We start from the raw sequence: 16,274 nt of genomic DNA, 5'->3' as shown, positions 1-16,274 counted from the left end.
TTGTGAGCTCCCGGAAAGAACGCTGAGCAGAGTGTTCACCGCAATGCAGGTGGCTTTTCGTAACCGAATCAAAGTTGCGCAGCACACGAGACTGGTTAGGACTGCCTTCGGTAGCGTTTGGCAAGCTGTGGCAACGTAGGTTTCCAAGGAAGAGGACAGCGTGTCGCCTTGGACTCTGCACGCCAGGAAATGTTAACAAGGGCCTACGCGGATGCCTGTTTCTCAGCAGGTCGGGAGGAGACGTGTGGTCTTGAGTGCAGTTGCATGGCAGACAGTGCGGAGGCCAGAGTTCTGTGAGAGCCGACAGCTCTCCTCGCTCTCCACTTAAGCCCGAAAACGGTGGAGAACTCACGGAAACCGCGGCAGGCAAGACCTGTCCGGCGGCAATTTCGCCACTACACTGAGGCCAAGGGTCGCCTTGCGGTTTCCCAGGACGAACGTGGGCTGCAGGATTAGCTCTCCTCCAGAGATGCAAGAGCCCTGCCTCTCAGGCTAAAATACTGGCTTCCTACCCAGGCGTAGGGGCAGAGGACAGATGCTGGGCAATAGCAGGGCCTTGGAAGCAGCCCCTAGGAAACCGGGATCCAAGCTTCCAAAGGGAAACGCCTGCTTCTGTCTGCAGGGTCACCTAGCCTTGTTAGCAGCAAACCTAAGTCCCTGCAGTATTGGCGCTGCAAAGGTTGACCATCGCCAAACAATGGGAACTTCGCTGAATAAATTTTCCTTTAAAGGCGTCTAAGTGTGGCTGGTTCCTTAACCCAGGGAAGGCCTTAGCCAGGCGTAGTTGGCAATTCCTCTTTCGACGACTACCAGTGTAACGTGAGGAATTGTGCTCTTTGCTCAGGTTGGTCCTCACTACGACTTCCTGCTTAACCTAGAGAGGCGGCAATTGTGAGCTCCTGGAAAGAACGCTGAGCAGAGTGTTCACCTCAATGCAGGTGGCTTTTCCTCACTGAATGCAAGTGGCCCAGCACACGAGACGGGCTCGGACTGCCTTCGTGAGCATTGGCAAGCTGGGGCACCGTAGTTTTCCAAGGAAGAGGACAGTGTGTCGCCTTGGAGTCTACAGGCCAAGAAGTGTTACGAAGGGCCTACACGGCGGCCTGTTTCTCAGCAGGCCGGGAGGAGACGTGTGGTCTTGAGTGCAGTTGCATGGCAGACAGTGCGGAGGCCAGAGTTCTGTGAGAGCCGACAGCTCTCCTCGCTCTCCACTTAAGCCTGAAAACGGTGGCCAACTCATGGAAACCGCGGCAGGCAAGACCTGTCCGGCGGCAATTTCGTCACTACTCTGAGGCCAAGGGTCGCCTTGTGGTTTTCCAGGACGAACGTGGGCTGCAGGATTAGCTCTCCTCCAGAGTTGCAAGAGCCCTGCTTCTCAGGCTAAAATACTCGCTTCCTACCCAGGCGTAGGGGCAGAGGACAGATGCTGGGCAATAGCAGGGTCTTGCAAGCAGCCCCTGAGAAACCGGGATCCAAGCTTCCAAAGGGAAACGCCTGCTTCTGTATGCAGGGTCACCTAGCCTAGTTAGCAGCAAAGCTAAGTCCCTGCTGTATTGGCACTGCGAAGGGAGACCGTCGCAAGACACTGGGAACTTCGCTGAATAAATTCTCCTTTACAGGCGTCTAAGTGTGGCGACTTCCCTAACAGAACGAAGACCTTAGCAAGGCGTAGTAGGCAATGCCTCTTAGGACGACTACCACTGCAAAGTGAGCAATTGTGCTCTTGGCTCAGTCTGGACCTCACCTCGACACCTTGCTTAACCTAGAGAGGGAGCAACTGTGAGCTCCCGGAAAGAACGCTGAGCAGAGTGTTCACCGCAATGCAGGTGGCTTTTCGTAACCGAATCAAAGTTGCGCAGCACACGAGACTGGTTAGGACTGCCTTCGGTAGCGTTTGGCAAGCTGTGGCAACGTAGGTTTCCAAGGAAGAGGACAGCGTGTCGCCTTGGACTCTGCACGCCAGGAAATGTTAACAAGGGCCTACGCGGATGCCTGTTTCTCAGCAGGTCGGGAGGAGACGTGTGGTCTTGAGTGCAGTTGCATGGCAGACAGTGCGGAGGCCAGAGTTCTGTGAGAGCCGACAGCTCTCCTCGCTCTCCATTTAAGCCCGAAAACGGTGGAGAACTCACGGAAACCGCGGCAGGCAAGACCTGTCCGGCGGCAATTTCGACACTACACTGAGGCCAAGGGTCGCCTTGCGGTTTCCCAGGACGAACGTGGGCTGCAGGATTAGCTCTCCTCCAGAGATGCAAGAGCCCTGCCTCTCAGGCTAAAATACTGGCTTCCTACCCAGGCGTAGGGGCAGAGGACAGATGCTGGGCAATAGCAGGGCCTTGGAAGCAGCCCCTAGGAAACCGGGATCCAAGCTTCCAAAGGGAAACGCCTGCTTCTGTCTGCAGGGTCACCTAGCCTTGTTAGCAGCAAACCTAAGTCCCTGCAGTATTGGCGCTGCAAAGGTTGACCATCGCCAAACAATGGGAACTTCGCTGAATAAATTTTCCTTTAAAGGCGTCTAAGTGTGGCTGGTTCCTTAACCCAGGGAAGGCCTTAGCCAGGCGTAGTTGGCAATTCCTCTTTCGACGACTACCAGTGTAACGTGAGGAATTGTGCTCTTTGCTCAGGTTGGTCCTCACTACGACTTCCTGCTTAACCTAGAGAGGCGGCAATTGTGAGCTCCTGGAAAGAACGCTGAGCAGAGTGTTCACCTCAATGCAGGTGGCTTTTCCTCACTGAATGCAAGTGGCCCAGCACACGAGACGGGCTCGGACTGCCTTCGTGAGCGTTGGCAAGCTGGGGCACCGTAGTTTTCCAAGGAAGAGGACAGTGTGTCGCCTTGGAGTCTACAGGCCAAGAAGTGTTACGAAGGGCCTACACGGCGGCCTGTTTCTCAGCAGGCCGGGAGGAGACGTGTGGTCTTGAGTGCAGTTGCATGGCAGACAGTGCGGAGGCCAGAGTTCTGTGAGAGCCGACAGCTCTCCTCGCTCTCCACTTAAGCCCGAAAACGGTGGCCAACTCATGGAAACCGCGGCAGGCAAGACCTGTCCGGCGGCAATTTCGCCACTACTCTGAGGCCAAGGGTCGCCTTGCGGTTTCCCAGGACGAACGTGGGCTGCAGGATTAGCTCTCCTCCAGAGTTGCAAGAGCCCTGCTTCTCAGGCTAAAATACTCGCTTCCTACCCAGGCGTAGGGGCCGAGGACAGATGCTGGGCAATAGCAGGGTCTTGCAAGCAGCCCCTGAGAAACCGGGATCCAAGCTTCCAAAGGGAAACGCCTGCTTCTGTATGCAGGGTCACCTAGCCTAGTTAGCAGCAAAGCTAAGTCCCTGCTGTATTGGCACTGCGAAGGGAGACCGTTGCAAGACACTGGGAACTTCGCTGAATAAATTCTCCTTTACAGGCGTCTAAGTGTGGCGACTTCCCTAACAGAACGAAGACCTTAGCAAGGCGTAGTAGGCAATGCCTCTTAGGACGACTACCACTGCAACTTGAGCAATTGTGCTCTTGGCTCAGTCTGGACCTCACCTCGACACCTTGCTTAACCTAGAGAGGGAGCAACTGTGAGCTCCCGGAAAGAACGCTGAGCAGAGTGTTCACCGCAATGCAGGTGGCTTTTCGTAACCGAATCAAAGTTGCGCAGCACACGAGACTGGTTAGGACTGCCTTCGGTAGCGTTTGGCAAGCTGTGGCAACGTAGGTTTCCAAGGAAGAGGACAGCGTGTCGCCTTGGACTCTGCACGCCAGGAAATGTTAACAAGGGCCTACGCGGATGCCTGTTTCTCAGCAGGTCGGGAGGAGACGTGTGGTCTTGAGTGCAGTTGCATGGCAGACAGTGCGGAGGCCAGAGTTCTGTGAGAGCCGACAGCTCTCCTCGCTCTCCATTTAAGCCCGAAAACGGTGGAGAACTCACGGAAACCGCGGCAGGCAAGACCTGTCCGGCGGCAATTTCTCCACTACACTGAGGCCAAGGGTCGCCTTGCGGTTTCCCAGGACGAACGTGGGCTGCAGGATTAGCTCTCCTCCAGAGATGCAAGAGCCCTGCCTCTCAGGCTAAAATACTGGCTTCCTACCCAGGCGTAGGGGCAGAGGACAGATGCTGGGCAATAGCAGGGCCTTGGAAGCAGCCCCTAGGAAACCGGGATCCAAGCTTCCAAAGGGAAACGCCTGCTTCTGTCTGCAGGGTCACCTAGCCTTGTTAGCAGCAAACCTAAGTCCCTGCAGTATTGGCGCTGCAAAGGTTGACCATCGCCAAACAATGGGAACTTCGCTGAATAAATTTTCCTTTAAAGGCGTCTAAGTGTGGCTGGTTCCTTAACCCAGGGAAGGCCTTAGCCAGGCGTAGTTGGCAATTCCTCTTTCGACGACTACCAGTGTAACGTGAGGAATTGTGCTCTTTGCTCAGGTTGGTCCTCACTACGACTTCCTGCTTAACCTAGAGAGGCGGCAATTGTGAGCTCCCGGAAAGAACGCTGAGCAGAGTGTTCACCTCAATGCAGGTGGCTTTTCCTCACTGAATGCAAGTGGCCCAGCACACGAGACGGGCTCGGACTGCCTTCGTGAGCGTTGGCAAGCTGGGGCACCGTAGTTTTCCAAGGAAGAGGACAGTGTGTCGCCTTGGAGTCTACAGGCCAAGAAGTGTTACGAAGGGCCTACACGGCGGCCTGTTTCTCAGCAGGCCGGGAGGAGACGTGTGGTCTTGAGTGCAGTTGCATGGCAGACAGTGCGGAGGCCAGAGTTCTGTGAGAGCCGACAGCTCTCCTCGCTCTCCACTTAAGCCCGAAAACGGTGGCGAACTCATGGAAACCGCGGCAGGCAAGACCTGTCCGGCGGCAATTTCGTCACTACTCTGAGGCCAAGGGTCGCCTTGCGGTTTCCCAGGACGAACGTGGGCTGCAGGATTAGCTCTCCTCCAGAGTTGCAAGAGCCCTGCTTCTCAGGCTAAAATACTCGCTTCCTACCCAGGCGTAGGGGCAGAGGACAGATGCTGGGCAATAGCAGGGTCTTGCAAGCAGCCCCTGAGAAACCGGGATCCAAGCTTCCAAAGGGAAACGCCTGCTTCTGTATGCAGGGTCACCTAGCCTAGTTAGCAGCAAACCTAAGTCCCTGCTGTATTGGCACTGCGAAGGGAGACCGTCGCAAGACACTGGGAACTTCACTGAATAAATTCTCCTTTACAGGCGTCTAAGTGTGGCGACTTCCCTAACAGAACGAAGACCTTAGCAAGGCGTAGTAGGCAATGCCTCTTAGGACGACTACCACTGCAAAGTGAGCAATTGTGCTCTTGGCTCAGTCTGGACCTCACCTCGACACCTTGCTTAACCTAGAGAGGGAGCAACTGTGAGCTCCCGGAAAGAACGCTGAGCAGAGTGTTCACCGCAATGCAGGTGGCTTTTCGTAACCGAATCAAAGTTGCGCAGCACACGAGACTGGTTAGGACTGCCTTCGGTAGCGTTTGGCAAGCTGTGGCAACGTAGGTTTCCAAGGAAGAGGACAGCGTGTCGCCTTGGACTCTGCACGCCAGGAAATGTTAACAAGGGCCTACGCGGATGCCTGTTTCTCAGCAGGTCGGGAGGAGACGTGTGGTCTTGAGTGCAGTTGCATGGCAGACAGTGCGGAGGCCAGAGTTCTGTGAGAGCCGACAGCTCTCCTTGCTCTCCATTTAAGCCCGAAAACGGTGGAGAACTCACGGAAACCGCGGCAGGCAAGACCTGTCCGGCGGCAATTTCGACACTACACTGAGGCCAAGGGTCGCCTTGCGGTTTCCCAGGACGAACGTGGGCTGCAGGATTAGCTCTCCTCCAGAGATGCAAGAGCCCTGCCTCTCAGGCTAAAATACTGGCTTCCTACCCAGGCGTAGGGGCAGAGGACAGATGCTGGGCAATAGCAGGGCCTTGGAAGCAGCCCCTAGGAAACCGGGATCCAAGCTTCCAAAGGGAAACGCCTGCTTCTGTCTGCAGGGTCACCTAGCCTTGTTAGCAGCAAACCTAAGTCCCTGCAGTATTGGCGCTGCAAAGGTTGACCATCGCCAAACAATGGGAACTTCGCTGAATAAATTTTCCTTTAAAGGCGTCTAAGTGTGGCTGGTTCCTTAACCCAGGGAAGGCCTTAGCCAGGCGTAGTTGGCAATTCCTCTTTCGACGACTACCAGTGTAACGTGAGGAATTGTGCTCTTTGCTCAGGTTGGTCCTCACTACGACTTCCTGCTTAACCTAGAGAGGCGGCAATTGTGAGCTCCCGGAAAGAACGCTGAGCAGAGTGTTCACCTCAATGCAGGTGGCTTTTCCTCACTGAATGCAAGTGGCCCAGCACACGAGACGGGCTCGGACTGCCTTCGTGAGCGTTGGCAAGCTGGGGCACCGTAGTTTTCCAAGGAAGAGGACAGTGTGTCGCCTTGGAGTCTACAGGCCAAGAAGTGTTACGAAGGGCCTACACGGCGGCCTGTTTCTCAGCAGGCCGGGAGGAGACGTGTGGTCTTGAGTGCAGTTGCATGGCAGACAGTGCGGAGGCCAGAGTTCTGTGAGAGCCGACAGCTCTCCTCGCTCTCCACTTAAGCCCGAAAACGGTGGCCAACTCATGGAAACCGCGGCAGGCAAGACCTGTCCGGCGGCAATTTTGCCACTACTCTGAGGCCAAGGGTCGCCTTGCGGTTTCCCAGGACGAACGTGGGCTGCAGGATTAGCTCTCCTCCAGAGTTGCAAGAGCCCTGCTTCTCAGGCTAAAATACTCGCTTCCTACCCAGGCGTAGGGGCCGAGGACAGATGCTGGGCAATAGCAGGGTCTTGCAAGCAGCCCCTGAGAAACCGGGATCCAAGCTTCCAAAGGGAAACGCCTGCTTCTGTATGCAGGGTCACCTAGCCTAGTTAGCAGCAAAGCTAAGTCCCTGCTGTATTGGCACTGCGAAGGGAGACCGTCGCAAGACACTGGGAACTTCGCTGAATAAATTCTCCTTTACAGGCGTCTAAGTGTGGCGACTTCCCTAACAGAACGAAGACCTTAGCAAGGCGTAGTAGGCAATGCCTCTTAGGACGACTACCACTGCAAAGTGAGCAATTGTGCTCTTGGCTCAGTCTGGACCTCACCTCGACACCTTGCTTAACCTAGAGAGGGAGCAACTGTGAGCTCCCGGAAAGAACGCTGAGCAGAGTGTTCACCGCAATGCAGGTGGCTTTTCGTAACCGAATCAAAGTTGCGCAGCACACGAGACTGGTTAGGACTGCCTTCGGTAGCGTTTGGCAAGCTGTGGCAACGTAGGTTTCCAAGGAAGAGGACAGCGTGTCGCCTTGGACTCTGCACGCCAGGAAATGTTAACAAGGGCCTACGCGGATGCCTGTTTCTCAGCAGGTCGGGAGGAGACGTGTGGTCTTGAGTGCAGTTGCATGGCAGACAGTGCGGAGGCCAGAGTTCTGTGAGAGCCGACAGCTCTCCTCGCTCTCCATTTAAGCCCGAAAACAGTGGAGAACTCACGGAAACCGCGGCAGGCAAGACCTGTCCGGCGGCAATTTCGACACTACACTGAGGCCAAGGGTCGCCTTGCGGTTTCCCAGGACGAACGTGGGCTGCAGGATTAGCTCTCCTCCAGAGATGCAAGAGCCCTGCCTCTCAGGCTAAAATACTGGCTTCCTACCCAGGCGTAGGGGCAGAGGACAGATGCTGGGCAATAGCAGGGCCTTGGAAGCAGCCCCTAGGAAACCGGGATCCAAGCTTCCAAAGGGAAACGCCTGCTTCTGTCTGCAGGGTCACCTAGCCTTGTTAGCAGCAAACCTAAGTCCCTGCAGTATTGGCGCTGCAAAGGTTGACCATCGCCAAACAATGGGAACTTCGCTGAATAAATTTTCCTTTAAAGGCGTCTAAGTGTGGCTGGTTCCTTAACCCAGGGAAGGCCTTAGCCAGGCGTAGTTGGCAATTCCTCTTTTGACGACTACCAGTGTAACGTGAGGAATTGTGCTCTTTGCTCAGGTTGGTCCTCACTACGACTTCCTGCTTAACCTAGAGAGGCGGCAATTGTGAGCTCCCGGAAAGAACGCTGAGCAGAGTGTTCACCTCAATGCAGGTGGCTTTTCCTCACTGAATGCAAGTGGCCCAGCACACGAGACGGGCTCGGACTGCCTTCGTGAGCGTTGGCAAGCTGGGGCACCGTAGTTTTCCAAGGAAGAGGACAGTGTGTCGCCTTGGAGTCTACAGGCCAAGAAGTGTTACGAAGGGCCTACACGGCGGCCTGTTTCTCAGCAGGCCGGGAGGAGACGTGTGGTCTTGAGTGCAGTTGCATGGCAGACAGTGCGGAGGCCAGAGTTCTGTGAGAGCCGACAGCTCTCCTCGCTCTCCACTTAAGCCCGAAAACGGTGGCCAACTCATGGAAACCGCGGCAGGCAAGACCTGTCCGGCGGCAATTTCGTCACTACTCTGAGGCCAAGGGTCGCCTTGCGGTTTCCCAGGACGAACGTGGGCTGCAGGATTAGCTCTCCTCCAGAGTTGCAAGAGCCCTGCTTCTCAGGCTAAAATACTCGCTTCCTACCCAGGCGTAGGGGCAGAGGACAGATGCTGGGCAATAGCAGGGTCTTGCAAGCAGCCCCTGAGAAACCGGGATCCAAGCTTCCAAAGGGAAACGCCTGCTTCTGTATGCAGGGTCACCTAGCCTAGTTAGCAGCAAAGCTAAGTCCCTGCTGTATTGGCACTGCGAAGGGAGACCGTCGCAAGACACTGGGAACTTCGCTGAATAAATTCTCCTTTACAGGCGTCTAAGTGTGGCGACTTCCCTAACAGAACGAAGACCTTAGCAAGGCGTAGTAGGCAATGCCTCTTAGGACGACTACCACTGCAAAGTGAGCAATTGTGCTCTTGGCTCAGTCTGGACCTCACCTCGACACCTTGCTTAACCTAGAGAGGGAGCAACTGTGAGCTCCCGGAAAGAACGCTGAGCAGAGTGTTCACCGCAATGCAGGTGGCTTTTCGTAACCGAATCAAAGTTGCGCAGCACACGAGACTGGTTAGGACTGCCTTCGGTAGCGTTTGGCAAGCTGTGGCAACGTAGGTTTCCAAGGAAGAGGACAGCGTGTCGCCTTGGACTCTGCACGCCAGGAAATGTTAACAAGGGCCTACGCGGATGCCTGTTTCTCAGCAGGTCGGGAGGAGACGTGTGGTCTTGAGTGCAGTTGCATGGCAGACAGTGCGGAGGCCAGAGTTCTGTGAGAGCCGACAGCTCTCCTCGCTCTCCATTTAAGCCCGAAAACAGTGGAGAACTCACGGAAACCGCGGCAGGCAAGACCTGTCCGGCGGCAATTTCGACACTACACTGAGGCCAAGGGTCGCCTTGCGGTTTCCCAGGACGAACGTGGGCTGCAGGATTAGCTCTCCTCCAGAGATGCAAGAGCCCTGCCTCTCAGGCTAAAATACTGGCTTCCTACCCAGGCGTAGGGGCAGAGGACAGATGCTGGGCAATAGCAGGGCCTTGGAAGCAGCCCCTAGGAAACCGGGATCCAAGCTTCCAAAGGGAAACGCCTGCTTCTGTCTGCAGGGTCACCTAGCCTTGTTAGCAGCAAACCTAAGTCCCTGCAGTATTGGCGCTGCAAAGGTTGACCATCGCCAAACAATGGGAACTTCGCTGAATAAATTTTCCTTTAAAGGCGTCTAAGTGTGGCTGGTTCCTTAACCCAGGGAAGGCCTTAGCCAGGCGTAGTTGGCAATTCCTCTTTCGACGACTACCAGTGTAACGTGAGGAATTGTGCTCTTTGCTCAGGTTGGTCCTCACTACGACTTCCTGCTTAACCTAGAGAGGCGGCAATTGTGAGCTCCCGGAAAGAACGCTGAGCAGAGTGTTCACCTCAATGCAGGTGGCTTTTCCTCACTGAATGCAAGTGGCCCAGCACACGAGACGGGCTCGGACTGCCTTCGTGAGCGTTGGCAAGCTGGGGCACCGTAGTTTTCCAAGGAAGAGGACAGTGTGTCGCCTTGGAGTCTACAGGCCAAGAAGTGTTACGAAGGGCCTACACGGCGGCCTGTTTCTCAGCAGGCCGGGAGGAGACGTGTGGTCTTGAGTGCAGTTGCATGGCAGACAGTGCGGAGGCCAGAGTTCTGTGAGAGCCGACAGCTCTCCTCGCTCTCCACTTAAGCCCGAAAACGGTGGCCAACTCATGGAAACCGCGGCAGGCAAGACCTGTCCGGCGGCAATTTCGCCACTACTCTGAGGCCAAGGGTCGCCTTGCGGTTTCCCAGGACGAACGTGGGCTGCAGGATTAGCTCTCCTCCAGAGTTGCAAGAGCCCTGCTTCTCAGGCTAAAATACTCGCTTCCTACCCAGGCGTAGGGGCCGAGGACAGATGCTGGGCAATAGCAGGGTCTTGCAAGCAGCCCCTGAGAAACCGGGATCCAAGCTTCCAAAGGGAAACGCCTGCTTCTGTATGCAGGGTCACCTAGCCTAGTTAGCAGCAAAGCTAAGTCCCTGCTGTATTGGCACTGCGAAGGGAGACCGTCGCAAGACACTGGGAACTTCGCTGAATAAATTCTCCTTTACAGGCGTCTAAGTGTGGCGACTTCCCTAACAGAACGAAGACCTTAGCAAGGCGTAGTAGGCAATGCCTCTTAGGACGACTACCACTGCAAAGTGAGCAATTGTGCTCTTGGCTCAGTCTGGACCTCACCTCGACACCTTGCTTAACCTAGAGAGGGAGCAACTGTGAGCTCCCGGAAAGAACGCTGAGCAGAGTGTTCACCGCAATGCAGGTGGCTTTTCGTAACCGAATCAAAGTTGCGCAGCACACGAGACTGGTTAGGACTGCCTTCGGTAGCGTTTGGCAAGCTGTGGCAACGTAGGTTTCCAAGGAAGAGGACAGCGTGTCGCCTTGGACTCTGCACGCCAGGAAATGTTAACAAGGGCCTACGCGGATGCCTGTTTCTCAGCAGGTCGGGAGGAGACGTGTGGTCTTGAGTGCAGTTGCATGGCAGACAGTGCGGAGGCCAGAGTTCTGTGAGAGCCGACAGCTCTCCTCGCTCTCCATTTAAGCCCGAAAACGGTGGAGAACTCACGGAAACCGCGGCAGGCAAGACCTGTCCGGCGGCAATTTCGACACTACACTGAGGCCAAGGGTCGCCTTGCGGTTTCCCAGGACGAACGTGGGCTGCAGGATTAGCTCTCCTCCAGAGATGCAAGAGCCCTGCCTCTCAGGCTAAAATACTGGCTTCCTACCCAGGCGTAGGGGCAGAGGACAGATGCTGGGCAATAGCAGGGCCTTGGAAGCAGCCCCTAGGAAACCGGGATCCAAGCTTCCAAAGGGAAACGCCTGCTTCTGTCTGCAGGGTCACCTAGCCTTGTTAGCAGCAAACCTAAGTCCCTGCAGTATTGGCGCTGCAAAGGTTGACCATCGCCAAACAATGGGAACTTCGCTGAATAAATTTTCCTTTAAAGGCGTCTAAGTGTGGCTGGTTCCTTAACCCAGGGAAGGCCTTAGCCAGGCGTAGTTGGCAATTCCTCTTTCGACGACTACCAGTGTAACGTGAGGAATTGTGCTCTTTGCTCAGGTTGGTCCTCACTACGACTTCCTGCTTAACCTAGAGAGGCGGCAATTGTGAGCTCCCGGAAAGAACGCTGAGCAGAGTGTTCACCTCAATGCAGGTGGCTTTTCCTCACTGAATGCAAGTGGCCCAGCACACGAGACGGGCTCGGACTGCCTTCGTGAGCGTTGGCAAGCTGGGGCACCGTAGTTTTCCAAGGAAGAGGACAGTGTGTCGCCTTGGAGTCTACAGGCCAAGAAGTGTTACGAAGGGCCTACACGGCGGCCTGTTTCTCAGCAGGCCGGGAGGAGACGTGTGGTCTTGAGTGCAGTTGCATGGCAGACAGTGCGGAGGCCAGAGTTCTGTGAGAGCCGACAGCTCTCCTCGCTCTCCACTTAAGCCCGAAAACGGTGGCCAACTCATGGAAACCGCGGCAGGCAAGACCTGTCCGGCGGCAATTTCGCCACTACTCTGAGGCCAAGGGTCGCCTTGCGGTTTCCCAGGACGAACGTGGGCTGCAGGATTAGCTCTCCTCCAGAGTTGCAAGAGCCCTGCTTCTCAGGCTAAAATACTCGCTTCCTACCCAGGCGTAGGGGCCGAGGACAGATGCTGGGCAATAGCAGGGTCTTGCAAGCAGCCCCTGAGAAACCGGGATCCAAGCTTCCAAAGGGAAACGCCTGCTTCTGTATGCAGGGTCACCTAGCCTAGTTAGCAGCAAAGCTAAGTCCCTGCTGTATTGGCACTGCGAAGGGAGACCGTCGCAAGACACTGGGAACTTCGCTGAATAAATTCTCCTTTACAGGCGTCTAAGTGTGGCGACTTCCCTAACAGAACGAAGACCTTAGCAAGGCGTAGTAGGCAATGCCTCTTAGGACGACTACCACTGCAAAGTGAGCAATTGTGCTCTTGGCTCAGTCTGGACCTCACCTCGACACCTTGCTTAACCTAGAGAGGGAGCAACTGTGAGCTCCCGGAAAGAACGCTGAGCAGAGTGTTCACCGCAATGCAGGTGGCTTTTCGTAACCGAATCAAAGTTGCGCAGCACACGAGACTGGTTAGGACTGCCTTCGGTAGCGTTTGGCAAGCTGTGGCAACGTAGGTTTCCAAGGAAGAGGACAGCGTGTCGCCTTGGACTCTGCACGCCAGGAAATGTTAACAAGGGCCTACGCGGATGCCTGTTTCTCAGCAGGTCGGGAGGAGACGTGTGGTCTTGAGTGCAGTTGCATGGCAGACAGTGCGGAGGCCAGAGTTCTGTGAGAGCCGACAGCTCTCCTCGCTCTCCATTTAAGCCCGAAAACGGTGGAGAACTCACGGAAACCGCGGCAGGCAAGACCTGTCCGGCGGCAATTTCGCCACTACACTGAGGCCAAGGGTCGCCTTGCGGTTTCCCAGGACGAACGTGGGCTGCAGGATTAGCTCTCCTCCAGAGATGCAAGAGCCCTGCCTCTCAGGCTAAAATACTGGCTTCCTACCCAGGCGTAGGGGCAGAGGACAGATGCTGGGCAATAGCAGGGCCTTGGAAGCAGCCCCTAGGAAACCGGGATCCAAGCTTCCAAAGGGAAACGCCTGCTTCTGTCTGCAGGGTCACCTAGCCTTGTTAGCAGCAAACCTAAGTCCCTGCAGTATTGGCGCTGCAAAGGTTGACCATCGCCAAACAATGGGAACTTCGCTGAATAAATTTTCCTTTAAAGGCGTCTAAGTGTGGCTGGTTCCTTAACCCAGGGAAGGCCTTAGCCAGGCGTAGTTGGCAATTCCTCTTTTGACGACTACCAGTGTAACGTGAGGAATTGTGCTCTTTGCTCAGGTTGGTCCTCACTACGACTTCCTGCTTAACCTAGAGAGGCGGCAATTGTGAGCTCCCGGAAAGAACGCTGAGCAGAGTGTTCACCTCAATGCAGGTGGCTTTTCCTCACTGAATGCAAGTGGCCCAGCACACGAGACGGGCTCGGACTGCCTTCGTGAGCGTTGGCAAGCTGGGGCACCGTAGTTTTCCAAGGAAGAGGACAGTGTGTCGCCTTGGAGTCTACAGGCCAAGAAGTGTTACGAAGGGCCTACACGGCGGCCTGTTTCTCAGCAGGCCGGGAGGAGACGTGTGGTCTTGAGTGCAGTTGCATGGCAGACAGTGCGGAGGCCAGAGTTCTGTGAGAGCCGACAGCTCTCCTCGCTCTCCACTTAAGCCCGAAAACGGTGGCGAACTCATGGAAACCGCGGCAGGCAAGACCTGTCCGGCGGCAATTTCGTCACTACTCTGAGGCCAAGGGTCGCCTTGCGGTTTCCCAGGACGAACGTGGGCTGCAGGATTAGCTCTCCTCCAGAGTTGCAAGAGCCCTGCTTCTCAGGCTAAAATACTCGCTTCCTACCCAGGCGTAGGGGCAGAGGACAGATGCTGGGCAATAGCAGGGTCTTGCAAGCAGCCCCTGAGAAACCGGGATCCAAGCTTCCAAAGGGAAACGCCTGCTTCTGTATGCAGGGTCACCTAGCCTAGTTAGCAGCAAAGCTAAGTCCCTGCTGTATTGGCACTGCGAAGGGAGACCGTCGCAAGACACTGGGAACTTCGCTGAATAAATTCTCCTTTACAGGCGTCTAAGTGTGGCGACTTCCCTAACAGAACGATGACCTTAGCAAGGCGTAGTAGGCAATGCCTCTTAGGACGACTACCACTGCAAAGTGAGCAATTGTGCTCTTGGCTCAGTCTGGACCTCACCTCGACACCTTGCTTAACCTAGAGAGGGAGCAACTGTGAGCTCCCGGAAAGAACGCTGAGCAGAGTGTTCACCGCAATGCAGGTGGCTTTTCGTAACCGAATCAAAGTTGCGCAGCACACGAGACTGGTTAGGACTGCCTTCGGTAGCGTTTGGCAAGCTGTGGCAACGTAGGTTTCCAAGGAAGAGGACAGCGTGTCGCCTTGGACTCTGCACGCCAGGAAATGTTAACAAGGGCCTACGCGGATGCCTGTTTCTCAGCAGGTCGGGAGGAGACGTGTGGTCTTGAGTGCAGTTGCATGGCAGACAGTGCGGAGGCCAGAGTTCTGTGAGAGCCGACAGCTCTCCTCGCTCTCCATTTAAGCCCGAAAACGGTGGAGAACTCACGGAAACCGCGGCAGGCAAGACCTGTCCGGCGGCAATTTCGACACTACACTGAGGCCAAGGGTCGCCTTGCGGTTTCCCAGGACGAACGTGGGCTGCAGGATTAGCTCTCCTCCAGAGATGCAAGAGCCCTGCCTCTCAGGCTAAAATACTGGCTTCCTACCCAGGCGTAGGGGCAGAGGACAGATGCTGGGCAATAGCAGGGCCTTGGAAGCAGCCCCTAGGAAACCGGGATCCAAGCTTCCAAAGGGAAACGCCTGCTTCTGTCTGCAGGGTCACCTAGCCTTGTTAGCAGCAAACCTAAGTCCCTGCAGTATTGGCGCTGCAAAGGTTGACCATCGCCAAACAATGGGAACTTCGCTGAATAAATTTTCCTTTAAAGGCGTCTAAGTGTGGCTGGTTCCTTAACCCAGGGAAGGCCTTAGCCAGGCGTAGTTGGCAATTCCTCTTTCGACGACTACCAGTGTAACGTGAGGAATTGTGCTCTTTGCTCAGGTTGGTCCTCACTACGACTTCCTGCTTAACCTAGAGAGGCGGCAATTGTGAGCTCCCGGAAAGAACGCTGAGCAGAGTGTTCACCTCAATGCAGGTGGCTTTTCCTCACTGAATGCAAGTGGCCCAGCACACGAGACGGGCTCGGACTGCCTTCGTGAGCGTTGGCAAGCTGGGGCACCGTAGTTTTCCAAGGAAGAGGACAGTGTGTCGCCTTGGAGTCTACAGGCCAAGAAGTGTTACGAAGGGCCTACACGGCGGCCTGTTTCTCAGCAGGCCGGGAGGAGACGTGTGGTCTTGAGTGCAGTTGCATGGCAGACAGTGCGGAGGCCAGAGTTCTGTGAGAGCCGACAGCTCTCCTCGCTCTCCACTTAAGCCCGAAAACGGTGGCCAACTCATGGAAACCGCGGCAGGCAAGACCTGTCCGGCGGCAATTTCGCCACTACTCTGAGGCCAAGGGTCGCCTTGCGGTTTCCCAGGACGAACGTGGGCTGCAGGATTAGCTCTCCTCCAGAGTTGCAAGAGCCCTGCTTCTCAGGCTAAAATACTCGCTTCCTACCCAGGCGTAGGGGCCGAGGACAGATGCTGGGCAATAGCAGGGTCTTGCAAGCAGCCCCTGAGAAACCGGGATCCAAGCTTCCAAAGGGAAACGCCTGCTTCTGTATGCAGGGTCACCTAGCCTAGTTAGCAGCAAAGCTAAGTCCCTGCTGTATTGGCACTGCGAAGGGAGACCGTCGCAAGACACTGGGAACTTCGCTGAATAAATTCTCCTTTACAGGCGTCTAAGTGTGGCGACTTCCCTAACAGAACGAAGACCTTAGCAAGGCGTAGTAGGCAATGCCTCTTAGGACGACTACCACTGCAAAGTGAGCAATTGTGCTCTTGGCTCAGTCTGGACCTCACCTCGACACCTTGCTTAACCTAGAGAGGGAGCAACTGTGAGCTCCCGGAAAGAACGCTGAGCAGAGTGTTCACCGCAATGCAGGTGGCTTTTCGTAACCGAATCAAAGTTGCGCAGCACACGAGACTGGTTAGGACTGCCTTCGGTAGCGTTTGGCAAGCTGTGGCAACGTAGGTTTCCAAGGAAGAGGACAGCGTGTCGCCTTGGACTCTGCACGCCAGGAAATGTTAACAAGGGCCTACGCGGATGCCTGTTTCTCAGCAGGTCGGGAGGAGACGTGTGGTCTTGAGTGCAGTTGCATGGCAGACAGTGCGGA

The sequence above is a fragment of the Leucopleurus acutus genome, assembly GCF_964270905.1.
Source record: "Leucopleurus acutus genome assembly, chromosome: 6".
Classification (NCBI taxonomy): domain Eukaryota; kingdom Metazoa; phylum Chordata; class Mammalia; order Artiodactyla; family Delphinidae; genus Leucopleurus; species Leucopleurus acutus.
Note: the sequence above shows the minus strand (reverse complement) of the source record.